Source organism: Neopsephotus bourkii, unplaced genomic scaffold (assembly GCF_033783945.1).
Source record: "Neopsephotus bourkii isolate Nb327-2 ecotype Australia unplaced genomic scaffold, CSIRO-AGI_Nbou_v1 NB_196, whole genome shotgun sequence".
NCBI classification, from domain to species: Eukaryota; Metazoa; Chordata; class Aves; order Psittaciformes; family Psittacidae; genus Neopsephotus; species Neopsephotus bourkii.
In genome coordinates this window covers 8,622,468-8,647,278 of record NW_026900709.1, presented here as the reverse complement: position 1 = coordinate 8,647,278, position 24,811 = coordinate 8,622,468, and positions in this window count along the sequence as shown.

Here is a 24,811-nt window from a genome sequence, read left to right as displayed (position 1 = left end):
GCCAAATTAAATGTTCTTGAAATAATGCCTTTAAAGAGGAAGAAATGCCACAGTCTGGCACAAAAGAGTATGAAATGTAATGTCACTTCTTAGTGTACTTTTAGTTCCAATGAAGATGTCAAGGCTCAGATCCAGCCAGTGCCAAATGTCTTCACAGCGTGCAAATTAGATCAATGTAATTTCATCAGGATGATGATCAGACTCTGTTGTAGTTATATGGCTACATACACAGCTTCTGCTGACTGCTGTAGTCAGACTGGCACAGCTGAGCTAATGCTGCCATCCTCAGAAAGAGACAGAAGTTATTTTATAGCATTGTCCTGATGTCAGAGTCCAAAGGATATTCCTAGGTCCTGGGAATATGTGAATTAATATTTACTTTGAATGTTTGACTCAAAGATTTCCAACAACAGTTCCCTTTTAAACTCCAACAACAGTGACATGGATAACATTATTCAATATATTCTTGTTACACACTATCGGATGATGAGGTTTTGACTGAGGGTTTTTCAACTGTTAAAATGTGAGCAACAACAACCTAGCCAAGAAATCCATTCTGCCCCTTTCCTCCAAGACACTGGCTGGTACCAGACAGCAGAAAAGATGTACTGCCTTAGCTACTTCAGTCTGAAGCCTATAATATGAACACAAACTTAACCTCTTTGCCAGTATTCATTAAGGGTCCTGAGAGATGTACTCTGTTGGATTCAGTATTAGTCACTGAAACATTATTGCTCTGACTGTCCATCTCTCTCCTCTGCTGGAGGTTACAGCCTGCATAGCAAGGGTGGGAGAAGTGGACGTTTCCCAGCTTCTTCAGTTCACAATTCACAATTTACCCTATTAGCTTGACTTGCTACTGCTTAACTCCGTGCTATCTGATCTGCTGAATCTTAGGATATCAAACCCCCTCCTAGAATGGCTGGCACATGAGAACGTATTTTGCTCTGCTGATGTGATATGGGGCTGGTCACCCCAGTGACAGAGAAGAACAGACTGGTGAGCAAAATATTTTCTTAAAAAGGCTCAGCCTTCCTGTTGCCTTTTTGTGCGCCAGGTCTCCAGGTATGCAAAATGAGCCAGACTCTTCTCAGAAATATCTGTTTACAGCAAGATTATATCTAAAACAATGATTTGCTGATACATTCTTTCGGAAGCAGGAATGTGGTATTTGGTGCTAGATAGCAGTACCAGGGCCAAGGCATACCTTACATATATTGAAGGTTTCATTTCACTCTAGCTTTTGCATGCAGGATTTTATATGTGAAATCATTAGATTTGGTGATTTTTATTTTTTTTTTCTCCCTAAAGTATTTGGTAAAGAGCAATTACTTACACATATAACAGCTAAAATCCCCAAACACCATGGCACACAGCCATCTGGGGCACGTTGCCAAGTTTGTAGCTTCAATTAACCTTCATATATCCCCCCAAACTTGGAATACTATCAGAAGGCTATTATGTTCAAGCCTCGCTCATGTGGTGAGCACTTAGACACTGAAGTTGAAATCAATAGCACTGGTGGATACATGATTGCTCATGTATTCAGGTTTGCACAAGCAAACTCGAATTTGTAGCAGTCGCATCCAGACTGAAATAAGGAGACACAGAAACTTGCAGGCACACAGCTATTTCAGGATTTTGTCACAGAGATCAAGCCCATTGCTCCTTATATATCTGCCCATCACTGAAGTTGTTTGGGCTCAGATGGTAGCTACTGATGGTGAACTGGAGTTAAGGGGGAGGGAGCACAGCAAGATTTGGAGATCCCATTAAGCCTCTTAAGTAGCCAATGCTTCCAGTAACAGCTATATGTTCATCAGAGGTACAGTGCAAATGGGTTGCTCCCTCTGGAGACTGAAACAGAGACTCTATGCATCCCAAATGCTCCTGAACAGTTTACTTACCCTCCCCTGTGTGCATTTATTCTCAAGATGGATGGAGATGAAGCAGAAATGAGAAATGGAATAAAAAGTCAGTTTTGGCTCTAAAATGAAAATGTTACTTATGCTTGCATGGAAAATGTAAAGCTTCAATAAAAGCAGATAAACACAGTTTTTATGTGGGGGCAGACAAAGGGCTAGATGCCCAGCTGGTATAAACTGGCATAGCTTCGCACTAAAGTTGATTAAGCACAGCGCAGTTTGTGCCAGCTGAAGATCTGGCTTACAGTTACTGCTCAGTATCCCCATTGTGTGGGTGAAATCCTATCTGTCTTGAGCAGAATACAGCGTGCAGTGATGGATATCTCAAGTGCAAAGGCTACAGGAAACTTACAAGATTTAGTCTGAAATCTTACAGAATTTCTAAACCTCATAAATGCCACTACAAATTGCTAGAAATTGAGAAAAAGCACTACTACACAGAGCCAAAAATACTGGGGGGAAAGTTTCTATCAATAGAAGAAAAGGAAATCATACTTAATAGATGTATACCAATTTATATTTAGTGTAAAATATTTACTCAGTGCTGCTTTTACTCAGATATTTCACATTTGAATCCGACAGGATCTGCAGTCTGAAACAAATTAGAACTTTCAGCTGAGACAAGAAGCGATTTACTCAGCCTTTTGCTTGAGCATCTACCCCGACAAGGGGGGGAGCACCCCAGGCCACTCCTGGGGCATGCCAGGACCCAGATGCCAAGCTTGGGAAGGCTCTAGCAGCAACATCTGGCTGCACGGCGAGGTCTACAGGCAGTTGTGCTAACAGATCTGGAATAGCCTCTGGGTCTGGGCTCACTCACGCTCTCCTAGGACACATTTTCCTTCTGCTCACCTTTGTTTTGTCAAATGTGTGGGCTTTTCATTTATTACATACTAGAGTAATATGGAAAGGCTTTTTATCAGATCAGCAAGGATGTTTTCTATACAGTACATTTTATTTTCCCACAAATGCTTGCTTCAATAACTGCAGCCTATACAAGTTCATGACACTTGATTTTTGCCTCCTTTGTTTTACCATGAAACATTTTGTAAGATGCAGTTACTGCCTGGAAAATCATGATATGAATTTTTCATCTTATTTTTTACCAAAAAAAATCCCAAAACCTGTATTTTTAAAAATCAGTTTGCTGAAGCTGAAACATGTCAGGAATATTAATATCTTTTGATTACACTCATATTATTGTACATATTAGAGGTAGAATTAAGGAAGACTGAATTTACTCTAAAATTTGCTCAAGTTGCTTCTTGTAATATCAAAATACGAGAAAAGAACATGTAACTATATGAAAGCTGCAACCACATTTAAGAACTAAACCCTTTCATACTATTCCTATGTGTTTAAGCCTTTGCTGTGCATTGTGCATGCAAAACAAAACTTATGGCAAGACAGATCCTTGCATCATTAACACTGAATGAAAAAGTTAAAGGTTTTAAATTCACGGTAAACATTGTTTCTGCAATTGTTGAAATACATATATATGAGTTACTGAAAAATTGTTTCAAGACCATGAATTCTGTTGCCTTTGCCACTTGCATGCTTCCAAAAATTGAGAGGGTTTTGTGTATGTTTTACTAAAAAAACCCCAAATCTACATTTTAAAATAATATTAATTTGTTTTAAATGGATCACAGCTTAGGAACTCACTGGATAAGCTAAATAATATCTTGCAAATAGGACACTAGCCTTTGGCCCTGAGGTAGCAAGAAATATGTCAACACGCGTCTAACATCTACTAACATTTAATAAATCAATGTTTACAGTATTCATTTTTTTCCACAGACAGGGTATAAAAAAGAAATATTGTGGGATGGTATATGTTAGTCATAACGTTTTGTGCACTGCTAAAGGTGTTCAACAAATTTTAATATAAGCTGAAATTCATTTTTATGATTCTCTACATAGCAAATAAATATATGGTAGAAAAATAATGTTCCAAGTGTTCCAGGAGTTCAATATTCATTTTCCTCTAGCTTTGTGGGGATTAAATGATAATGAAAGTTATGATTCTGTAGAACTAAGGAGAATAGTATTCTTCATGGAATAATTAAAAAAAAAAAAAGACATTCAAGAAAGGATAAATCTAGAAAACATAATCCAAGGGAATCAAAAGTACATGTACATTAATATGGAGAAAAATTAATTGGAGCATTAGATATTAAAGAAAGCATGAAACAGGTAAACAAGAGACCTCTAATTTATCGTGTTGCTTAGGGATTTACGTGTGGCTTTGCTTAACTACAGGCTAACTCATTGGTTTAGGCTCGGTTTCTCTCGAGTTTAGAGTTTATCTGATGGTACATTTAAGAACCTGTACTAGGGTTACAGCACATGTGAATTGTCAGAGAGCTTGCCAAAACAGTACATTTAAAGGAATGTGGAGCTGAGAATAGAGCTGGTGTAATGATAGCCAATGCCATGATGTTCAACTGTCTTATGGAAGCTGAGTTGACCATAATAAGCTTACTTATACAAATTTTTGATTGAGATAATAATCATAAGTAGGGGGTTCACTAAAACTAACTCAGGAAAGAGTGAAAGAGTTGCTGATACCCTGTAAATCACATTTACACACAGAAATTGGAATCTTGGGAAAGTATTTGCTAATAACCCAGTTGGTATAACCCCCCCAATTCCCTTGCATCACAAGGAGGAATGCAGCCTGCTGTTCACAATCTCCTAGTACATCATATACTAAGCTTTTCTGGGTTTTGCATCCATCTGTGGGTGGGCAGATGATTGAGAGAAGCCATTCCTTCTAAATTAATTCAAAATGACTAAAGTTAACTTCATAGGGAAATGAATTGTGGAAAAGAATTTTGGCACCAAAAAAAAGGTAAAATATGTCTGACAGATTTTTTTCTTTAATGTCCAAGCACAGCTGAACTGTAATAGGGTGAGCAATTAACTCTGATTAAGAGGTGACGTCATTATTTTTTTACCATATAGGAAAAAACACATTTACTCAGCGCAAAGGAATTTATAAGTGACTAACTTACAGCCTTGACTGTCCTCTGCTGCACAAAAAGCACCAAAATAACTTCAGAAGAGGAAGAATAATGATCAACACTTTACTGTGAAGGAGATTCACACCATTTTCCCTTGATGAGGGAAAGTTTAACCCCATAATGAAACTTGCTTCTTTTCCAGGAAAAACAGTGAAAGTCATTAGCCTAATGTCCCTTCTGTGACATATAGAAGAAGCAGGGTCTTATCCCCAGAAGGCATGGGGGAGACAGCCCTAGGGAGATAGGAAAAAGAGGAAGAGGCTGCCATATGTCTTTGTGGTTCAGCTAAGAGTGGTTAAATCTGCCTCTTGTCATCAGTTGCATTATCTAAGCAATAATGGACAAGAGCTTTATGAAAAAAATTACCTCACTCCCTGTTCTCCATACTGCTGAACTCCATATTGCTTTTCTTAAATAATATTCTCCAGTGACAGGAATTTGTTGAAATCTCTTTGAGACTGGTGCCTCATTGGTGGCTTTGCCACAAGCCCTCACAAAGCAAGCAGCAATGTTTTCTTTATAGCATACTAAGGATCAAATACATTTACATGTACCAGTAGCGCTCAGCACTGTGTAACGTCAGGCCTTTGGGTGGCTTTGCCAGCAGCGGCAATGTACATGGCCCAGAGCTTCTCTTCTCCTTCTTCAGAAATGATATATGTAGTCCAGCTCACACCTGGTGAGTGGTAAACGTAGGCATGGAGTCCAGGAATCCTTAGACACAAGAGTCTTGAGAGATCAGTGCCTCTGAATTTTATTACAGAACGAAGTCCTTCTTCAAGTTCCAGTATGTCTGAATTGTTCAATTTCACCTCAGGAAAAGCAAGGAACACAACTGTGTATTTCTAATTTTTGTCTATTTTTATTTATAATTGTTCTGCCTATCTCACTTCTATTACTCCAAGCAGCAGAATTCAGCCTGGGTTTTTTCAAGTTAAAAGAATTTCAGGAGATCACAAAACTACTGAAGACATGAACAAAACCTGTCCAACTAGGCAAGAATGAATACAACATTTCTAGCTTAGGTACACCTCAGATTTACCGGCATGAAGCTAGAAGTGGGCCATTTGGGCCTCTGATGAGACTGCTCAAGTGGTTACCTGAGAACAAAATCCAGGCAACTCTGGAGATACGTTCACAGCATGCTGCTTTCCTGGATACACGTTCTTCTGACAGTTACAGGGGTTTCTGGTTTTGTGACTCCTATTCTTCCAGCAAATAAAATATTTCAAGTTTCTCCTAAAACAGCAGGCTACAATACTGCAGTAAAATTTCTTTTCTTTTTTTTTTTTTTAATTAATGCATCCTACAAATTAACATAGTCCATTGGCTGACCCACACCTTTTGATAACAAATCCCTTATTTACGGTGTTGCATCTGCTAACAAGAGTGGCCTTGTTAGTCATTCTTGATGCACCTGGCCCTTTATTATTGTTTTGTTACATAGTACTATTCAAACTGCAAATTACTATGGAATGCTACATCATGCTCATCTTTTCTAAATTAACATCTTTCAGTATGCTTCTTCGGTTAATGCAAGGCAGGCATGGATTACAGTCTTCCCCAATGGGTATATCAAGGTGAATACTCTCTAATAAAATACCAGTCTGAAATGTATTTGGGAGATTTATGGCAATAACTTTGGAAAACACTTGTTTAGGAAAGTCATTTCCAGCATTCTTTTCCATTGAAGCAACTTGGCTGCTCCTGGGAATTTCTTCTTATTAGTACCAATCTTGACTATATGAATTATAGGGAACTTTGAGCAAATACTTGGATGTGAAAAACTCAGCTTTCCCAAAGGTCGTACAGAACAAGTCATTGTCACTTTATGATTGCATGTAACACCATCAGATTTGATATTTATTAAATATGCTACCTCCAGGGGAAAGTTAAAGAACACATCCTTGCAGAGGGATAAGAACTATAGGATGGCCCTCTTCTGCCATGACACTGAGGCTGATTTACACAGGCACTGTCCATGTCACAATCTATTCTAACTTGAACCAACACTGAAACAGCAATAACACAGCTATCATTGCTAAATGCCTTTTTTAACTTGGGCATTCCAACCTGGGTGGCTGAGGAAACTTGAAGAGAAATGCTGACTTCTTGACTCTCTAGTTCCTTGGATCCAGGTCAAGAAAGGAAACATTAGGAACAACAAAAACATCAGACAGTGATCCGCCTAAAAAGAAGTGGCCATTTAAGCCCACCCTTGGGCTGGCCAGCAGAACCAAAAGAATCTGAATGTGCTGGAATACTTGAGAAGAATTTTCAAGCTGATCTTTAAAACATATGACCGATACTTCAAATTCTTGCTGAATCATGCAAAACAAAACTATTCCATGGCTCTAACACTGCTGGAAACTAAACCTTGCCCTTGTTTGAAATTCTATAAATTAACCAAGTCATTTATTTAAATACATATACATCATTTATAGAGACTTGACTGTCATATTACGCTACTCTAAGGTTCAAAGACAATATGCAGATGCTTACCACTGTAGTTCTGTCTGGGGTTAACAGGAGTCTGCATGGTTAAATATCACTCACTGCTTTGACAGTATATAATGCCCTTAATTCTTCACACACAGATCAGATGCTGGTAGTGGGAAACATCTGTTTCTGCTCATATATTATAGAAAAAAATAAAAAAAAAGATTACAGATTGGTGGCAGAGTTGCAAAATTCTGGCTCAGAACGTAAACAATCATAATATTAGGAGTCCCTTCTTTTCTTTCCTGGGTGCCTGGGATTTATAGTTGGGGGTTTTATTTTAATACTTATCTATTGTTTAATTCTATTTTTAAATCACGCTGCAACAGATATTCTTGCTAGTACTGAATAAACATATTTGGTAGTTGAATTGTTTGAAACTTTTAAAATAAAAATGAGATTACTTGAAGGTCCTTTCAGTCCAATTTAGGAGTGTTATCTCAGTTTCTTATGGAGCATTAAGACAGCAGTAGCAGCAGCAGCAGGAGCAAAACTCAGTGTCACAAAATCTCTGATATGTCTACTCAGCTGAAGGGGTGTAGAAGGTAGATGGCGATTTCTGTTGAAAGATTTCTGTTCCACAACATGCACACACCCTGTGCAGACATAAAACAGCCAAAGCCTTGCCCCGTGAGTCAAGAGAGCATGATTCTTGCTCCACATGCAACACATCCATGCCTACTCAGACTTCCAGACATAGTATTCCCACCTCTGGCTAAGCCTTCTGCATGGGTTTGGACCTCTGAGGAGGTGTGCCCCCGGAGAACTATTTTTCTGTGATTTATTGATTTCCAATTTAGATGATCAGGAAAAGCCACCAGTGAGTTTATTAAACCTTCTGACCCCCCAGCATGATCATTAAAGGAAACAAGCAGGAATTTGTGGAGCAAGAGCTTAAGGACAAGGTGGCCCCAGCAAGTAGGCCTCTGACTGACTCAGCAGGTCACCCAGGTCTAGATGCTTCCAGACCTTCCACTCAGGAAAGCAGCAGATCTGTGGTGACTAAAATCCTCAGGATACAGGGAGATGAGCCTCCCTCAGGGCCGAACACCCTGTCTTTGAGGCAGTCCTGGCTCTGCTGGGTGAGCAGGCCAGGATTCGCAAGTGCAGGGAACTGCCTCTTTTCTTTGTATTTCCCCAGGGATAATCAGTAAAAATTTCAGTCCATCTGACTGAGCTAAAACTGCACTTTGCAGCAGAAAAAGATTCTGACAAAAAAAAAAAAATCTGGGCAGATCCAGTAAATTCTCTTTATGACAGACTACTTTTCTTTCTAGCTTTTCCATGTGACTTCTGAATTCCTTTTTTTATTAAATTCTGACTGAAATCACTGTTGTTCTTACAACAGTGGTAATTTCTTATTACATTCTTTTCCATGTGTATGTCATGGAAGCTCATTTACTAAATTAAGGGGTTTTAGCAGTAGCCTAGTCATTTTGAGCTCAATGGGAAAACTCCAAGTCTTGCCTCCATAATTTATCTGGATTGTTTAAACAATTGAGAATCATATTGTTGCATAATATATGTTCGATATATCACAAATGGTGGTAATGTAATGCATTAGCTATGCAGTTTGTATATTCTTATAAACATTTAACAAAGTAAATTTACAAAAATGTCCGTGATGTTTGTTCTCATTCCTGTTTTACTGTTAGAAACCTGTTAATCAATATAATAAAACAATAGATATAGCAAGAAAGAAACAATTTATTAGTGGTACCTTCTGTGAGTAAACCAGGTATTATCTCTTCATTTATCTGTACATTATATACCTCCCTGTGTGTCCTTTATTTCTTTTTTCCACCAAATGCTACTGTATTGTACTTATGGGAAGAAAAAACAGCTACAGATAACTGAGGAAATACTGAATCAGGCTTCGCTTTTTTTTTGCTTTTTTTTTTTCTGTGTCTGATTCCTATTCAGTAGTGGCGTCATATTTACAGCAGATGTCATCTGGATATTTTGCATGTAGGGTATCATGGAGATAACCCCAACTAGGTGTAATAATGCACATACCTCAAGTTATTGCTTACATAAATGTCTTGTCTTCAGAGAAGTGGACTGGTGCAGGTAGCTGGGAAAATCTCTTGGATAAATAAGCTACATTCTTTTATTCTAGTTCGAAACCAAAACAGTTTGCATAGTTTTAGATTTATTTCATAAACTCATGAAAGCTGATATCTCCATGCATTTTAGGGAGCTGCTGGTACTGAAGCCTTTACCTCAGACTACTTCCACTAGTTTCTTCTGTAACTCGGGGGTTTGTAACACACCCAGGCCTTTGGGTTAGAAAATTGTTCCTGTTTTTAAAGACCATGCAACTTCATCCTAATTTCTGTTGATAGCAACCACAACCATATCTAACAACAGCTCTGATACAGCCTCTGAACTCACCAGAAAAAATATACCAGAAATCCTGAACTACTTCTTCTGAACTATATCCTCCCACCCATTTCTTATTGTGTTCTTCAGAAATCATCCCAGTTTACCACTTACATACGACAGACTTTGTTCTTCATTGACTTAACATATAACTTCCATTTATGAGCTTTTTTTTTGTTCAGTACTATCTAAAGGATTTTAAGCTTCCTTTCCCTACAGTCAGCAGGAAATAAGTTTGCTACTCATTAAGAAATATTTTCAGTTTTTTTATGTTCTTATCTAAGACCGTTAAATAGAGTATTGGTTACATTTACTGTTCTTCCTCTGTGATAAGAGGATAATCATTCAGATATGCTAGGTAAAACTCAAAATTTTATGTTTGCATGCTACAAAAAAAAGTTTTGTTAGTAAGCACAACACATTAGAGACATAGAAAAGAGTCTAACAATTGACCACAAGATTTTCAAAAGCATTCAAGGGATGTTAGTCTGTATCTCTAAAAAGCTCACAGGCACAATAGATGTGGTCAAGAACAGTTAGATAATTTCACTTTAAATATTTAAGTAGAAAGTAATTGTTCTTATGAGTTCGAATATAACATAGCAGAACTTTTCCAGTCATATAAAATGAAAGATTAGTAACAAACCATGACCGTTTTTCTGAAATGCCCTAACCCTTTCCAGAAGCCTTGCTTTGTCAGTTCATATCCAACCATGCATGTAAATGGAGTCTCTAGCAAAGCTCTTTCCTGTTTGGGCTTTGTTTACTTCAAGCTTCCGGTTACCAGAATCACTACAGAAAGGTCTTGTGCAAAGCATTGCTGTTAGATTGTGAAACATTGGTCTGCATTAAAGTGATACTGAAAACAAATGTAAGGGGAAGCAAATAAAGAGGAAAGGCATTTATAGACTTGTATTAATTAGATTTTATAATGAAAAAAATCTTGTGATTTCAATAAAAGGAGTCAACTAAAATAAAATGTCCAACTAGATTATGTGCATTTTCCAGCTCCTAGGCCCTTCTGAGGACTTTTTCTGAAAGTATGAAATTAAAACTAAAATCTACTGAAACTATTTGTTCTCTAGCAAGCCACCCAGATTTATTGTTGTTTCATGTAACTAAGGTCTCCCAGTTACCTTCAGGCTGCTTCAGAAAATCTTATCCCACTTCCAAGGTGTGTAGGAATCAAAATGCTAGCAGTCTCAGTCTTCTAAATCCCCCAGGCCTTATGGAAAACTGGAATGACATCTTTGCCCTGGATCTTTCCAAGAAGTACTCAGTTATGTACACTATACGGCAGCACAGTTTAGATTCTCTCAGGGTATAGTTTAAGGCAAATAAATCAGAAGACAGTAGGATCAGAGAATAGAATTGCTAATAATAAAGGAGAAGCATGGGTAAAACTAATCTGAAAAAAGGACATTCCATCCCTTTTACTACATTTCCTTATAAAATGCTACCCAATCCTTACCTTCCTGATGTTGCTCTATTATGCTATATGGTATGATCTCAAGCGTAATTACAATATACTTCAGTTAGTAGGGAAAAACATACATTTGCAGTGAAGTAAAAAATATGCATCATAGACTATAATAAAGAGGAAATTTGCTTTGGTTTCTTGTTTGGTTTTGGGGGGTTTTTTTGCTGTACTTTCAGATCAAGAACTTCCTAATCCGCATTCAAATATCACAAAACTAAGTACAGATGAATGACTTGACAGATACCACTAACAGAAGTAGCTCTTTTCCTTTCAAAGGAATTTCCCCAAATTCATGCAGCTTAAAATTTGTATCTGGGTAAAATTTGCACTATAAAAGTCTACAAAATTTGCACTTTTAAATTTGCACTATAAAAGTCATATAAAGATCAGTAAAATTCCCATCATATTCTATCCCCTTCACTGAAGATACAAAAGCGTATAGCACCCCTCCTTCTCTGGAGGATATCCCATTTCCCGGTGGTTACAGTTGCTATTTCTAGAGTTGAAAGCTGTGCCTATATGAAGAAAACCTGATTCTGCATGGATATCAGAGCACACTTAACTTTTGCAGGTCATCCAGGATCAGGGACCACAAGAAGAGCAGATAAATATCCCTACCATCTGCTATTTCTGAAATGCAAGATTATAAAAAAGATTAAGCAAAGTTTTGTGATGCAACTAACATTCAAGTCAAGGGTGGCTGAAGAAGAACTGTGTGGTATTCAAAGGAAAAAAGGGCACACTTGCATAATATGGAAAAAAAGACAAAGAACTTTACTAGCTTTTGGCTGAATGTTCTATTTAGTACCCATACAAATTAAGCAATGTTAACAAGTAAGTTATGCCACCATACACCTCTCAGATTATGGGACTTTCATTTTAAATTTCTGAAATCTCAGAAATACACTACCTAAAGGATGACAGATAATTTGGAGTGCTCTCCAGTGTACTTTGCTCATGAAAACAAAAGCCTTTAGGAGATGAAAACTGGAACCATGTGAAACTGACAAGAAAAGCAAACATAAAAATATTATATATGTGGCTTTTTTTGGATTAGTGCTGTCGCCAAAGAATGCTTTATTGTACACACAGCTAGACTTGCTTATGTTGTAAAAGGAACACATTCGTGATTTGCTATCTATGAGTCATTTGCACTAAATAAATGAATTGCTGAAAATGAGAACAGAAACATTGTCGTCTTTTCCCCAAGAAGCCTTTTAGTAGAATTGGATAAGCTATGTAAAATTAACACTCTGTTTACTACATGTCATTTTCCCTGTTAGAACTGAACCACAAACCAATAACAATCTTCCAGAATGTCCTTGTTATTCATCACTGTTCACTGACACTTATCCAAACAAATTACTGCCTATGGATTATCTGAAATGTAAAGCTATTATTTGCACATAATTATAGGTGATAGATCACTCAAGTTATCACATGTTATTTAGATGTTAATTAGATGATCTCTGTTTCATAAAATTGAGCATAACTGAACTTCCTAAATACCTGAAAATACATATGAAGAACTTTAGAATCTCTGGGTGATTAGACAGAGATCTAATTCCAGGAATTTTTTGAGCGTGTGTTTGTTGTAAGGGAAACCTGACTAACTAGAGACATCTTGCTGGTAATATATGGAGACCTCAGATTTCAAAGCTCATTCTAGTTTCTGAGTGAGATACCTAACAAAATTTTCATTTCCTTTTTGATTCACATACAAGTCCCAAGTAATAGGAGAGACATGTGCTTGATGCTGTACATATATGCGGTCCACAGAGCCTGATCTTACTTCAATTGCTTGTATGTGTCTTCAGGAATTCCTATATCCCTCCTCAATAGCACAGTATTTCAGACATCCATTCCATGCTTGGCCTGAAGCCACTGGCCTTTGTATAAACTCAAAGAGTCATACCTACTGCTGTTCTTAATTTTGCTCATTTTCCATCTCATTACACATGCCCTTCTAAAAAAAACTATATGTAGTGGTTACTAGTACAATTGGTATAGCCCAGTAGTGGTAACTATATTAGTGATTACTAGTTCCAGTGGCTGTAGCCTGTAATCCTGTTGGAGTCCCAGGAATTCCAGACAACAGCCATACTCCTCTCTTCCTGCCAGTCAAAAATTCAGGACAGAATGAAGGGAAAACCTTAGCTTTAAGACTCTGTCTTACAATATTCTAAAACATGGTTGTACTGATGAATGGCTGAAGACTTTTCAGTGTCTTCTTTTCAACACTGAATTATTTCTTCTTATTAGCAGTCATCTTAAGGATGGGATTTAAGTGCTTCAGATTCAGATCGGTGGCATGGATCTGAAAGGGTTACACATGATTTCTACTTTGTGTTCCTTATAGTTGTGGGTCATTATATTTATTTTAAAGTTACTGTAAGCGGTCTGTTTCATCAGGCATTTCATCCTGCTCTCTCTGTCTTTAATCTATTAGGGCAAAACATTCACTTTAGTCAATGATACTTTTGTGGAAGAACTAAAAGTATGAGCCCAGCATGTGGCTTGATGAAGTTAAACTTCCTTCCAGTATGTTATAATGGTGTATCTATACTGCAGATGTAAATGAAACACTGTTTTCTTTCTTTCTGATATGAAGAAAATACAAGAAATTTTTATCTTCCTTAACATAAAAAAATGGAGGCCAAATCCTACTAATCATGAAAAGTGAATATCTCATTTACATCTTTTGTTTGGAGGGTTGATTTGATACTCAAAATCTTTCCAATATGATTTAAGTTAAAACTATTCTGACACAAAGGTTTCAATATGTTTTTTTAAATGTTCTCTACCTCTAAAATTCCTTCTTTGTTAAATAAAAGATTCAGTGGCTACATACTGTGGGCACTTCCTCTGATTTTTCAGGTCCAGTTCCAATGCTATATGATTATTATATTTGTATGGGACAGTGATTACAGAAATACATTTTCAGACTTCAGAGAGCTGTACATTGATCCTGACTGCATCTGTTAAGATCCTGTAAAAAGTGAGCCAGATGCTGCATGGTATACAAACACTCTGAGTTGTAGAGATCATATGTGCAAAGACTACCAAAATACTCTCTAAAAAGTAGCTGTGATTATGATCAACAGGACAGGCGGCTAAGATAGAATTCTGTCCATTTAAATTGCACAATCCACACAAGTTTATGGGAAAACTTAAGCTGCCACTGAAATTGGCCCTACCTGTGGCAAAAGTCTCTCAAATATTTAATGACAGCAAGCACTGCTGAACAGCAGCAAGTGGAGAGAAAAATATTTTAGAAATACATATATATCAAGAAGTGATTGGAAATAATTCACCATACCAGATTCCTAGCTAGTGTAAATCACTCTAACTCTACTGACATCTCATCCTCAGCCATCCGTCATACTATTTAGCTTTGAGACATGGAATAAAAGCCCTCAGTCTCCCTAATAATTTGCTTTGCTGTATTTATCTTAAACCTTTTAATATATGATCTGCATGATTTACTATGGTGTATTTGTCTGCAATTCACAGCTCATTATAAAATGCTGGTTGCTGCCACCCAAGATGGCAAAGAGTCACTTATTCCTACACATGCATCTATTAAAGTCAGACCCTGGGCTGAACTGATTAGATCCAGAGCTGCAATTTTGATCCAAATACCTGAACCATGCATGACACTTCCTTTGTGCTTATGAATCTGTCCTTCAGACATCACCCCAGGCTTGGACAGGCCTTTCCCTACTCATAAGTAGGAGAGTGCTTGTCTCTCTTCAGAATGAGAGACCTCTCTTCGAAGGTCTTGTTGAAATACACAGTTGCCATGTTGTAGATTTTAAAAGATGCATAAGCACTAGATAAACCCTTTTAAAGGACAGTATTTTCACTTTCGGGGGGGGAGGGGGGACATGTGTGTGTATACTTCCATATCTATAGCTACATCAGTATCTACATTCTACATCTATCTTCCTGTATTTAAGGTGGGGGTCCCCCAGGGATCATTACTGGGTCCAATTCTGTTTAATATCTTCATAAGTGATCTGGATGATGATATCAAATGTACCCAGATGAAGTCTGCCAACAATATCAAATTAAGTGGGGAAGTGGACACTTTGGAGAGGAGAGCCACCCTGCAGGAAGACCTGTGTAGGCTGGAAAGGTGGGCCAACAAGAACCTTAGAAAGTTCAATAAAGACAAGCGTGAGGTCTTGCACCTGGGTAAACACAAAAGAAAAAATGTAATATCTTTTTACAAAACAAAATATTGATGGTACTGATACAATATAATAAACACATTTTAACACACTCTCATTTCAAAATGCAGAGGTCTTGGGAAAACTCATTTAAATAGATAATTTTCATACATTGTGCCAAGTATTTATGTAATTATATTTCAAGTAAATATGCCAGATTTATTTTTTTTGGGGGGGGGGGGAGTGTTGGCAATTAGAAGATCAATTTTCATTAGCCAGAAAACCGAACGAAAAAAATAAATCACACTGCAAAGAATATTAATCTGATTCTAGGTAATGATTTTGCTTCAGTCTTCACACAGTTACAGACAAATACACAGATGGGAAAAACTGTGGCACAGTTGCAAACAATGGAACCACTTCATTAGTTACGAAAAGAGCTAGAATTTCAAACTGAGTCTAACCTCAAATAATGAATAGTATGGTCAAGCCTGCTTTATTAAGTGAAATACCAAACAGCTTTTATGGCTACTTAGGGTTAGAGACATGGGCCATTGCTGAAGATGTTCAGCATTTGTTAGCTCTAGATCTGGATTTGTTTTTCTCAGAAACAAAATTTTGTCTTAGCTGCACAAAATACATATTCAACATCTTATTTTTACCCATCTGTGATGACACTTCAATTCTGTTTTACTTTTCTCTGAACTGCCTTCTGTGATCTCAGTAAGCAGATTTTTTTATTTTTTTATTTTTTTAGACAAGTAACACTTATTTCTCAAAACAGATATTATGTCAGAATATCCCACAGGCACTTCTATGAAGAACACTGCATGCTCATTTATGGTCAGTTTGTGTATATGAAACAACCTTGACTGTGAGAATAAAGAGAAGACTGTAGTTCAGATATGTCACAAGAAAGAAGATGGCTCAGTTAATTTTGTTCTCATGTAGTAGGTTAATGCTCATTTCACTTTTTGTTTAAAATATTAAGTGCTATCACATACGGCTTATAATGAGGCTTAAATATAGGTGTGGGATTTTTATTAGTACATCTTTCACTCACTCTAAAATTATGATATACCATAAAAAGATAATTGTGCTCTGCCTAAAATAAGAAAATCCTTTGTTCTTAAAATTATGATGCATTTTCATATCTTTAATCATTATGCAATAAATACAATGCTGTAGATTATTCATTCACCTTATCTAAAACTAATAAAAGTTCACATATTTGGGACAAGATCCTCAGCCCTTCAACCCTCTCTACAGCCCACAGAGGATTCCCATGAGGAAGACATGGCAAGAAAGGTTTGTCAGAGGTGAGATCAAAAGGTATAATACTGAGCTTGTAAGAGCTGTAAACACCAGGGAAATATTTGTGTAACCGAGAGATGGATCCTTTGCTTATATAACATCTGAGAAATTACTTTGAAGTCTGGAAAAATTAAATAATGTGTGGTTTCTAACCACTTAGTCATGAAGAACTGGCTTGACTCTTCTGCAGGTACTAGACCTCGATTAAGCCTTCTTTCATGACTCTCATGCTAAGCTGCACCAAAAAAGTAAAGAAGCCGAATCAAGTTTTAGGAAAGAAAGCGAGTTAAATAGAGAAATAAAATTCATTGTATTATATAAACCCATTCGTTTATACCTTGAAGATTGCCCTGAATAATGATTACATCTCAAATTTCACTGCCCTACTCGCCTTACACTGACAGCCATAATGTGGAACTGGGAAAGGTCTGGAATTTTGTGATGGGTTGACCTTGTCTGGCTGCTAGACAGCCAACCAGCTTCTCTCTCACTCCTCCTCCTAAAACAGGACAAGTACGATGAAAAAGCTTGTGGGTCAAGACACACTCACAGAGATCACTTACAAGTTACTATCTCCAGGAAAAGGATTGACATGAGGTAAAATAATTTCATGCCAGTCAAAATAGATTTGGAGAGTGAGAAATCACCACCACCACAACTTGTTTCCCTGGCTCTACTTCACTCCTTAATCCCCAAATCCTCTAAATCCCCCAACAACACCCAAGAGGTGCAAGGGGCATGGGGAATGAAGGATTACTGTAGGTACATAACAGTCCCTCTCTGCCTCTCTTTCCCTCTCACATTTTTACCTGGCTCCAGTGAGGGTCTTGTCCATGGGCTGCAGTTTTTCTCCATGGGCCCCAGCTCTTCTCAGGAGAACCTGATCCAGTGTGGCCTCTCCAGGGCCCCAGTTTCTATCAGGAGAAACTGCTACAGCATAAATGCAATCCCTGTCAGGACCACTTCCTACAGCATGGGTCCTTGAGAGCTACAGCTACTGTAAGGGGAACCAGCTCCATTGTGGGCTCCCCATGGGCTTCAATTCCCATCAAGAGAACCAGCTCCAGCATGGGCTGCTCAGGAGAAAAGTTCCTGTCAGGAGAACCTGCTCCAGCATGGGCTCCCAATGGTCACAGGTCCTGTCAGGAAAAATTGGCTCCAGCATGGGCTCTCCATGGCCACAGTTCCTGTCAGGAGAACCTGTTCGAGAATGGGCTCTCCGTTGACATGGCTTCTCTCAGGAGAACCAGCTCCAGCATGGGTATAGTTCCTGTGAGGAGAACACGCTCCAGTGTGGGATCACCACAGACCACCATTGCTCTCAGGAAAAATCTGCTACAGTGTGGGGTCTTCAGTGCCAGAATTCCTGTCAGAACAATCAGCTCCACTGTGGGCTGTCCATGACCATAGTTCCTGTCAGAAAAATACAGCGCAGTGGGATCTCCATGAGCTGCAGTTCTTTTTAGTAGAGCCTGCTCCAGTATAGAATCTTCATGGGCTGCAGTTCCTGTCAGGGGAACTTGTTTGAGCATGGGTTCTCCATTGCCCACCGTTCCTGTCAGGAGAATCTGCTGTAGCATGGGCTTTCCACCAACCACTGCTCCTGTCAGGAGAACCTGCTCCCACATGGGTTCTCCATGGCCACAGATGCCTCAGGGAAACCTGCCCCAGCGCCCAGCATGGGCTTTCCACAGTCAGTAGTTACCTCACTGTGTTCCTCCATGAGCTGGTATCTGTTAAGGGCTGCAGAGTTGCCCCTACTGTCTCCTGTGTCTCCAGCTCCCCATCCCTACCCCGATCTTCACAGCACTGTCTTTCACCCCTTCCCCTCACACCTCACTGCCAGGGCAGCGGTTTGCCCTTTTATGGGCATTTTCAGAGGCGCTACCAGCTTCGCTGATTGGCCAAGCCTGCAGGGAGCCCATTGAGAATCTGGCTGGAACCAGCTGTGTGCGGCATGGGGCAACCCCTGCGGCCACGCTGCTGCCACCACCTTGCCATGGACATCCAAGGCCACCTTCCATTAAGCACTCAGTAAAGGTGCAATGGCTCCCATGCAAGGACTTACAACCACGTTGAGCCCCTTCAGCCTGGGGCACACAGGCAGGACCTGCCTACCCCTTCAGCCACCTGGCACAAGTGGGAGCTGGGGAAAACAGATGAAACTGGAGTTGCTAATCAGGATATTTGTGTATGAGCTGAACTTTAAGTTCACTAAAATTCAGGTCTGTGCTACAGGTGAGCACATGTTGCACAGTTCTCCAGGGCTTGAGTGATTTCCTGAATCATTTTGCTACTGGAGTTATTAAATAACCAGTTACACACTTCATTCCGCTCCTATATAACTGTTTATGCATTGGCACAAAAAAACTGATACACATGTATGTTGGGTGCTGAGTCTGTAGAGTTTGCAAGCACAGAAAAGGTTACATACACTTCAAATATATCCAGCTATGATTAACATTTCAGAAAGAAACTCAGATGTCAAAATCAAAACCTAAATAAGACGTTATTAAAGCTACTACATTTAGTACTCTAAACCAGAGCCAAGACAACTCAGAGAAACTTCTCTAAGTAGGACAGCACTCCTTGTTTCATTTAATTACAAGTTTTACAGCAACAGTTTGCAACACAGTTACAATGGTATCCATTAAGACAATCACTATATGCACAAACCAAACAAAAAACAAACAAAAAAAGCCCACAACCAAAAACAAACAAAAAAAGAAAACCCAAACAAAACAGGTAAATAGACACAGACGACTTCAACAAAAAATATTTACATTTAAAATGGGAGGGTCTGGACTTCTATTATACCTGATTACTATGAAACCATAGATACACAGCTATCAAATAAGTACTTATGAAGGTAATGCCAATACCGAGGATATTTTAAGTCAACATTTTAATAACTCTGACAGTTTGCCAGAAAGTTTTTGTTTCTAAATCTAATTTTTAAAGAGGTTACTAAAACCATGAAGACACATCATGGGGGATGGATGGGGTTTGCAATCATACTAAGAGAATGCATGGAAGGAGCGCTAGAAAAACAATATACATACATAACATACATAACAAGCTAGAATAATTTATTTTTTTCATCTCCCCTGACAAATTCCAGAAGTCTCACATTGCATATGGCTATACAAAATCACTGGATTTTCACTGCTTTCTACCATATTTCCTTCTTATCATAATTTTGTCCTGGTTTTAGCTGTGGCTTGTCTTAGGCTTTACTCTGTTAACATCTCAGGGCTGGCTCCTGGTTAGAGATGCCTGCTTCCATCCTCACGTAGATTTGGAGTTTGTGAAATGATCTTTTTTGCGCATAACTAGAATTCCTTGCTAGCATCAAAGAAATGACCGATGGATGAGAAATATTTCTAATATACTCTCTCAGGAAGCAGAATCAGACATAATGATTACCACGCTTCATAAAGGTGGCCTGGAGTCCATATTCAGTGGTATGCTTTCCTTGTGATGTTGTCTGATGAAGAACAGTATCGCATCCTGGAAAATCTAAGTTATGGTATCCTGAAGACAAGATTGAAATCAACTGGCATTTCCTCCAGATGTTTTCTTTCAACAGTTCTCTTCCAAAACCCATTTTTGTTGGTTTGTTTTTTTTTTTTTTTGGTTGTTTTTCTTTTTTTGGGGGTGTCTTTTGTTGTTTGTTTGTTTTGTTTTGTTTTAAGAACTAAAGGGGTCTTATGAGTTTGTTTCCTATCTGAAACATAGCTGTTGTCTCTAAACACTACCAAAACCTTCTTAATATGGGGGCTGCTTTCATAGTACTTACTTTTCCTATGGAGTCAATGGCTTTCAGCCTCAGCATAATTTGATTCTGTCCAGCTTTCACCAGTATTAACTGTCCAGCTTTCACCAATCATTTATCATACATATTTTTTTTTTACAAATCATTTAAAAATAAATAAATAAGAAAGAGAGAGAGCAAAGAAACACCCCCAATCCTCTCAAAATATTCAGTCATTCACATATCCTTGAATGAACACCTTTGGAAAGTAACAACTATTATGGCAGCCCTGTGTGACATAACAGTCTCATCATATTGACATATACACCTACTTAAACTAGACACAAATTGAAACTATTGTATGACCAAGTTATTTTGGTGGTGGTGATAAATTCATACCTGAGTACAGTACTGGTGCTTCTTGTCAGCAAAACTGCTATCTACTTTGATCTGCTTCAGTTAAATGTTTAACTTACAATTGCTTTGCAGCTAAGAAATAAAACTAGGCAAAGTTCTTATGGACTCTGTTCTGTTCCCACTACACCCAAGACATATTCAGCAGACATATTGAACATATAGAATAGTAGAAACATGGAAAAAAAAAAACCAACCAAAAACTTGCAACATCAGCAGATTGTCAGGCAATTTTCTGTTGAAATAGAAAATAATTTTAGGAAAGGATCAGTTTAAAGAAATTGATATTCTGAAAAAAAAAGTGAAAATTAAATAACTTTTTGTGTTGAAATAGTCTGAACATACATTTTTGCTTTTCGTGCCAAAGTAACTGCATCAACCCTAAAATATTCATTTGAAAGTGTGAAAATAATGAAAAATGCCACAACTGTGTTGACCCAGACTTTTGCAATGGAAGACACAGAGGTGGCACGTGGAAATTTGAGATGGGAAAGTTTCAAAAGCTCAGCAATTCCTTGGGGATGGGAAAAGAGTTTGCTATTCAGCCCCACTCCAAACTAATTATTTATGGTTGGATCTGATCTTGCAACCCAAAAATCTTATACAAAATTCTAAGAAAGGAAAAGGATATGCAATGCATTAATCGCACATACACATACAATGATTAATTTCCAGTATTACCTATCTGTAAATCAGAATGCAGTCATTAGTCAAGCTGTTAACTATAATGATCTATTGTTTGCTTCTCATAGTCAGGTTGCCATAGCCACTGCCTGCATGACACCATTATAAGGTTAAGTATTGGAAAGCTCTTTTGGAAAGCCTGTCTTTACTTCACCAACACAAGTGTCCTTAAAGTATTTCCTAAAAAGACATCATGTGGATGTGAAGACATTTGTCAATTCAATGGAAAGTTTCTTCCTCTTTAACTGATTCTAAATGAAATTCTGATCTCTAAAGAGAATGTCAGCATAATTATAAGAATCAAGACCCTTGCTAATATTAGCTACTTTTTGGTGCCTCAGACATCTGTGCTTAATTATACTTGTCAGTGGACAATATACTCTCTTTGTGCAAGCTCACATATATCTTACAGCAGAGGGAAAATGAAGTATCTTGAAGAGAATCTTGGGGGTGAGTGTAACAGTATATTTGCCTTCTATAATTTCTCAGATGACAGCATATGAATAATAGACTTTTTGGCCCACTGCCACTGCTGGGGAAGGAAGGGGGTAAGAGCTCAGAAGATTTCAATTTGAAATATAAATATTGCAGCACTTAGACGATTTCAAAATTAAATTTTCAACTCCTTGTAATTAGGAACAGGAAATCAACCACTGAACACTTTTATTTCTAATTGAGAGTAGATCTAGAGACAGTCTTCTATAAGCAATGGTAGGCTTACATGACACAAAGATCTAAGACAGGCACAGCTGAAAGTAGGCATACTCATGAAGATTTTTAGGAAAATTTGCTTTCCCTTGTATTTGGAACAGAGTGAAAGAACTCATGATCAGTTACCCAAAAACCCAATATCTGCCCGTACACAAGACTTAATTTAAGGCAAATGCTTTACAAGCTAAGGAATCAAAAAGGGAGTAGTACAGATTAAGTAGAAGAAAGCTAATGAGAGTCATTGAGAATTATTATGTTCTTCCTACAGTGATTTTCTTTCCTTTCTTCTCACCAGCAGTGGGATGTATTAGAGGTAAGCAATGTTGCAGAGTGATTAAAGACCCAAACCACAGCTTTTCTCAAATTGAACAGCTGCAGGGAAGGCAAGTTGGCTTTTTTTTTTTCCAAGCAACTTCCTTTCAGACACCTTTCAAATGCAGAAACTAACACATGAAAATCTTGGCAGTAGTTAGTACCTCATAACTGGATTTATTAAACCTTGAAGGACCATATATCACCCTATATAAAATTGTATGGTCACCTTGTTCACATCATGTTGTATGTTGATATCTAAGGCACTGGTAAATCTTCTTTCATAGAATCATAGAGTCATAGAATAGTTAGGGTTGGAAAGGACCTCAAGATCATCAAGTTCCAACCCCCCTGCCATGGGCAGGGACACCTCACTCTAAACCATATCACCCAAGGCCTCGCCCAACCTGGCCTTGAACACTGCCAGGGATGAAGCATTGTTTACTCTTATATAGTTCTTTTTAAGATGGACCCTTCAGGACAAAGGCAGAAGAGTATTTGGACCAAGATCCCTGAAGTCCAGCAGGAGACCAGTGCTCGGGAAATGGATTTCTGCTTCCATTTTAAAGTAGATGTGTAGGCTTTAAATATGCAGACTCTTGCCACTTCTAGAAATCAAAGGCTGTTGCCTGAGAAAGCTCCTAAAGCTGTAGCAGAAGCTTAAATCACCCTACTAATACAACCAACACTGCTGGCTAACCACACAACATCTGCACTGCAAATCTGATATAGGTTTGGGCATTCTGCAGGGTTATTTTTAACCCAGATCACTTTGCTGATCTGGTTCACTTCTCAGACACAGAACTGTATCAGTGTAACAGAGGCATCAGTATGATTCAATAATGAGCAGCAAGAGATGAGGACAGTCAGATGCAGCGCACACAACTGCTATAAAAAATGCTTGCCAAACTGTGGACTAATATACTTTCTCACTTAACAAACCGTCCCAACAGCTCCTCTGAAATTGCCTTAGATGGCGAACCAATGTCAAGCAGAAGAGCAAGACACTGATATTTTGCTTCCAGCACTGTTAACTCACTGAGGACTATGGAAGATGTGCTGTCCAGATTGCATAGCAGCAAGATGTTTTGGGAACAATTTACTCTTATTATTTCAGGATGAGTTTATATCTGTCAATGCATACTTTCCTTGTAAATATGGGTTCTTGTCTTCCACTTCTGGTTCCACCTTTTCTGCAAGTTCTCCTAATAATCCCTAATAAAACTCAAATTCTCTCTGTCACACCATTTTGTGAGTTTTGAATTGATTTTGCTCTCTGCCTTGTCCTACACCTGATCAGTACTAATACCCTCAAATATTTCTCAAAATATGGATTCTTCACACTCCACTAGATTTATGTTCCACTGATTTCATTTATGTCTGGTGGATCATGATCACATAGACACTAGTGCAGTCTAGGAGACAGCAGACACTTTTCCTCCTGGCAGGCGAAGTGCAATACAGTTCTTATCTGCACCACATAAGCAACTACCTGTGTGCTAATAACCAAATTCTACAGCTTTATGATCTACCGTCTCCTGGCAACTAAGACCCCTGCCACCAGCCCAGTGCCCTCTGGGCTGCTAGAACGGAGGTTCTACAAAGTCCCTAAAACTTTCAGTAATGTCACTCTCTCTCCCATCAATACCGGTCTCAGCCGACTGTAACTTGTCTCTGAGTACCACAAGCACCTGGCACACATTTACACTCATTAATAAGCTACAACACCAAGTGTGAGGAACAAGTCGTCTAATTAAGGGTTAGGTTCTCCCAAATGGTTAGAAATACAGCTGCAGAGATTGCTCAGTTGCAGTTACATGGTTCCTGCATCGGCTATTTGCAAAATGATAGACTTAAGACAGATCTGGGGAGAAAGCAGAAAGAACAGGTGTTTATGAGATAAACTAGCAAGGGAAAAGGAGTCTGGGAAGCTGCTCCCTTCTCCCTTATTTCAGGGAAAGAGTATGTGTCCATTTTAGTGACCAAGAAATGAACCCAGGAATCGTTAACAATATCTTAAAGAAAAACCTTAGAGTGCCCCAAACTGGGTAAGTAGTCAGGGTGGTGGTGAAACAATGTTACAATTTCCCACCAACCAAACCACAATTTAGCATTTTGCCTTTAAATCATGCTTGTTT